The sequence below is a fragment of the Drosophila novamexicana genome, unplaced genomic scaffold (assembly GCF_003285875.2).
Source record: "Drosophila novamexicana strain 15010-1031.04,08,12 unplaced genomic scaffold, DnovRS2.1 tig00002259-arrow-arrow-pilon, whole genome shotgun sequence".
In the NCBI taxonomy this organism is placed as follows: Eukaryota; Metazoa; Arthropoda; class Insecta; order Diptera; family Drosophilidae; genus Drosophila; species Drosophila novamexicana.
The window spans coordinates 114,919-120,448 of record NW_020824968.1 but is presented as its reverse complement, the minus strand read 5'-3'; the positions used below and the strand labels follow the sequence as shown (position 1 = coordinate 120,448).

The following is a 5,530-nucleotide window of genomic DNA, read 5'->3' as shown; positions in this document are numbered from 1 at the left end:
AACAAGATAAAGTCGAAAATCCCGATGATCGACAAAAGCAACGTCGTTTACCAAATACCATGTGGCGGGGAAAACAACAACAAGTGCAATAGTGTCTACATAGGTACAACAAAATCGAAGCTAAAAACAAGGATTAGTCAACATAAATCGGACTTAAAACTAAGACATCAAAATAATATACAGAAAACAGCACTTATGACCCATTGTATAAAAAGCAACCACACACCAAATTTTGATGAAACAACAATCTTACAACAAGAACAACTTTATAACAAGCGACACACATTGGAAATGCTACACATAATTAACACACCAACCAACAAACGACTAAACTACAAGACAGACACAGAAAATTGCGCTCACTTGTACAGACACCTCTTAAACAGCCAAACAACCTCAGTAACAATCTCCACGTCAAAAAGCGCAGACGTGTAAAATAATGTATGTAAAATGTTCGAAATAATGTTTAATTTATTGTATTATAATTGTTAATTGTTTTTTGTATCTTGGTGTTAGTGCCCTGAAGACGGTTTGCCGATGTGCAACCGAAATATATCGGAAGAAAATTAAAATAAAATTGTTTTCATTGTTTGTTTTAACAAACACGGACCTCGAGCCAGCCAACAAATAAATATTGTATCTTGATAAACAATATGTTTTTTCATACAAAAACTTAATTTTCGACCGATCGTTTCTATGTCAGCTATATGATATAGTGTTCCGATCTTAATAGGATTTTGCATATATATGAGGAGCATAGTAAAACTAATAAATGCCGAGTTTGGTCGAGATAACTTGATAAAGAAAATGTTTTTTATACAAAAACTTAATTTTCGACCGATCGTTTCTATGGCAGCTTTATGATATAGGATTTTGCATATATATGAGGAGTATAGTAAAACAAATAACTGCCGAGTTTAGTCAAGATATCTTGATAAACAAAATGTTTATTCATACAAAAACTTAGTTTTCGACCGATCGTTCCTATGGCAGCTATATGATATAGTGTTCCGATCTTAATAGGATTTTGCATATATATGAGGAGCATAGTAAAACTAGTAAATGCCGAATCTGGTCAAGATATCTTGATAAACAAAATGATTTTTCATACAAAAACTTAATTTTCGACCGATCTTTCCTGTGGCAGCTATATGATATAGTGTTCCGATCTTGCATATTGCATATATATGAGGAGCTTACTAAAACTAATAAATGCCGAGTCTGGTCAAGATAACTGGATAAACAAAATGTTTATACAAAAACTTAATTTTCGACCGATCGTTCCTATGGCAGCTTTAAGATAAGTGGTCAGATATTAATAGAATCTTGCATATATATGAGGAGCATAGTAAAACGAATAAATAATGCCGAGTTTGGTCAAGATATCTTGATAAACAAACTGATTTTTCATACAAAAACTTAGTTTTCGACCGATCGTTCCTACGGCAAATATATGATATAGTGGTCGGATCTTGCATTTTGTATATATATGAGGAGCTTAATAAAACTAATAAATGCCGAGCTTGGCCAAGATATCTTTATAAACAAAATGATTTTTCACCAGAGTCTGGTCAAAATATATTGATAAACAAAATGTTTTTTATACAAAAACTTAATTTTCGACCGATCGTTCCTATGGCAGCTTTATGATATAGTGGTCAGATAATAATAGGATTTTGCATATATTTGATGAGCTCTGTAAAACTAATAAATGCCGAGTCTGGTCAAGATGTCTTGATAAACAAAATGTTTTTTCATACCAAAACTTAATTTTCGACCGATCGTTTCTATGGCAGCTATATGATATAGTGGTCCTATCTTAATAGGATTTTGCATATGATGAGCATAGTAAAACTAATAACTGCCGAGTTTGGTCAAGATATCTTGACAAACAAAATGTTTTGTCATACAAAAACTTAACTTTCGACCGATCTTTCCTATGGCAGCTATACGACATACTGGTTCGATCTTAATAGAATTTTGCCTATATATGAGGAAAAATGTTAAATTTTTAAATGCCGAGCTTGGTCAAGATATCTTGATAAACAAAATTTATTTTCATACAAAAACTTAGTTTTCGACCGATCGTTCCTACGGCAGCTATATGATATAGTGGTCCGATCCTGCATTATGCATATATATGAGGAGCATAGTAAAACTATTATATGCCGAATTTGGTCAAGATATCTTGATAAACAAATTTTTTTTAATACAAAAGTTTAATTTTCAATTGATTATTCCTGTGTCAGCTATATTATGTAGTAGTCCGATATTAATAAGATATTGCATATATATGAGGAGCATAGTAAAACTAATAAATGCCGAGTTTTGTCAAGATAACTTGATAAACAAAATCTTTTTTCATACAAATACTTAATTTTCGACCGATCGTTCCTAAGGCAGATATATGATATAGTGGTCCGATCTTGCATTTTGCATATTTATGAGGAGCTTAATAAAACTAATAAATGCCGAGTGTGGCCAAGATATCTTGATAAACAAAATGAGTTTTCATACAAAAACTTAATTTTCGACCGATCGTTTCCGTGGCAGCTATTTGGTGTAGTGTTCCGATCTTAATAGGATTTTGCAATTATATGAGGAGCATAGTAAAACTAATAAATGCCGAGTCTGGTCAAGATAACTGGATAAACAAAATGTTTATACAAAAACTTAATTTTCGACCGATCGTTCCTATGGCAGCTTTAAGATATAGTGGTCAGATATTAATAGGATCTTGCATCTATATGAGGAGCATATTAAAACGAATAAATAATGCAGAGTTTGGTCAAGATATCTTGATAAACAAAATGATTTTTCATACAAAAACTTAATTTTCGACCGATCGTTCCTACGGCAGCTATATGATATAGTGGCCGATCTTGCATTTTGCTTTTATATGAGGGGCTTAATAAAACTAATAAATGCCGAGTTTGGCCGGATATCTTGATAAGCAAAATGATTTTTCATGAAAAAACTTTATTTTCGACCGATCGTTCCCATGGCAGCTATATGATATAGTTGTCCGATCTTAATAGGATTTTGCATATATATGAGGAGCACAGTAAAACTATTAAATGCCGAATTTGGTCAAGATATCTTGATAAACCAATTGTTTTTAAATACAAAAGCTTTATTTTCGACCGATAATTCCTGTGGCAGCTATATTATATAGTGTTCCGATCTTGCATTTTGCATATATATGAGGAGCTTAGTAAAACTAATAAATGCCGAGTGTGGTCAAGATATCTTGATAAACAAAATGTTTTTTCATACAAAAACTTAGTTATCGACCGATTGTTCCTACGGCAGCTATATGATATATTGGTCAAATCTTGCATTTTGCATATAGATGAGGAGCTTAATAAAACTAATAATTGCCGAGTTTGGTCAAGATATCTTGATAAACAAAATGATTTGTCATACAAATACTTTATTTTCGACCAATCGTTCCTATGGCAGCTATATGACATAGAGGTTCGATCTTAGTAGAATTTTGCCTCTATATGAGGAACAAAGTAAAACTAATAAATGCTGAGTTTGGTCAAGATATCTTGATAAACAAAAAGTTTTTTCATACAAAAACTTACTTTTCGACCGATCTTTCCTACGGCAACTATATGATATAGTGGTCCGATCTTGCATTTTGTATATATATGAGGAGCTTAATAAAACTAATAAATGCCGAGCTTGGCCAAGATATCTTTATAAACAAAATGATTTTTCACCAGAGTCTGGTCAAAATATCTTGATAAACAAAATGTTTTTTATACAAAAACTTAATTTTCGACCGATCGTTCCTATGGCAGCTTTATGATATAGTGGTCAGATAATAATAGGATTTTGCATATATTTGATAAGCTCTGTAAAACTAATAAATGCCGAGTCTGGTCAAGATATCTTGATAAACAAAATGTTTTTTCATACAAAAACTTAGTTTTCGACCGATCGTTCCTACGGCAGCTATATGATATAGTGGTCCGATCTTGCATTTTGCATATATATAAGGAGCATAGTAAAACTATTAAATGCCGAATTTGGTCAAGATATCTTGATAAACAAATTTTTTTAAATACAAAAGTTTAATTTTCAATTGATTATTCCTGTGTCAGCTATATGATATAGTAGTCCGATATTAATAAGATATTGCATATATATGAGGAGCATAGTCAAACTAATAAATGCCGAGTTTTGTCAAGATAACTTGATAAACAAAATCTTTTTTCATACAATTACTTAATTTTCGACCGATCGTTCCTAAGGCAGATATATGATATAGTGGTCCGATCTTGCATTTTGCATATATATGAGGAGCTTAATAAAACTAATAAATGCCGAGTGTGGCCAAGATATCTTGATAAACAAAATGATTTTTCATACAAAAACTTAGTTTTCGACCGATCGTTCCTACGGCAACTATATGATATAGTGGTCCGATCTTGCATTTTGTATATATATGAGGAGCTTAATAAAACTAATAAATGCCGAGCTTGGCCAAGATATCTTTATAAACAAAATGATTTTTCACCAGAGTCTGGTCAAAATATCTTGATAAACAAAATGTTTTTTATACAAAAACTTAATTTTCGACCGATCGTTCCTATGGCAGCTTTATGATATAGTGGTCAGATAATAATAGGATTTTGCATATATTTGATAAGCTCTGTAAAACTAATAAATGCCGAGTCTGGTCAAGATATCTTGATAAAAAAAATGTTTTTTTATACAAAAACTTAGTTTTCGACCGATCGTTCCTACGGCAGCTATATGATATAGTGGTCCGATCTTGCATTTTGCATATATATGAGGAGCATAGTAAAACTATTAAATGCCGAATTTGGTCAAGATATCTTGATAAACAAATTTTTTTAAATACAAAAGTTTAATTTTCAATTGATTATTCCTGTGTCAGCTATATGATATAGTAGTCCGATATTAATAAGATATTGCATATATATGAGGAGCATAGTCAAACTAATAAATGCCGAGTTTTGTCAAGATAACTTGATAAACAAAATCTTTTTTCATACAATTACTTAATTTTCGACCGATCGTTCCTACGGCAGATATATGATATAGTGGTCCGATCTTGCATTTTGCATATTTATGAGGAGCTTAATAAAACTAATAAATGCCGAGTGTGGCCAAGATATCTTGATAAACAAAATGAGTTTTCATACAAAAACTTAATTTTCGACCGATCGTTTCCGTGGCAGCTATTTGGTGTAGTGTTCCGATCTTAATAGGATTTTGCAATTATATGAGGAGCATAGTAAAACTAATAAATGCCGAGTCTGGTCAAGATAACTGGATAAACAAAAACTTAATTTTCGACCGATCGTTCCTATGGCAGCTTTAAGATAAGTGGTCAGATATTAATAGGATCTTGCATATATATGAGGAGCATAGTAAAACGAATAAATAATGCCGAGTTTGGTCAAGATATCTTGATAAACAAAATGATTTTTCATACAAAAACTTAGTTTTCGACCGATCGTTCCTACGGCAGCTATATGATATAGTGGTCCGA

The 5,530-nt window shown here is 31.9% G+C and overlaps 1 long non-coding RNA gene across 1 annotated transcript; it reads left to right on the top strand.

Annotated features, from left to right (window-relative positions):
• The first annotated feature begins 279 nt into the window (after positions 1 to 279).
• Positions 280 to 572, top strand: LOC115769084. The gene is made up of 2 exons (XR_004018692.1): positions 280 to 441; positions 517 to 572. It is a non-coding gene; the product is annotated as an uncharacterized LOC115769084 (long non-coding RNA).
• The last annotated feature ends 4,958 nt before the right edge of the window (positions 573 to 5,530 follow it).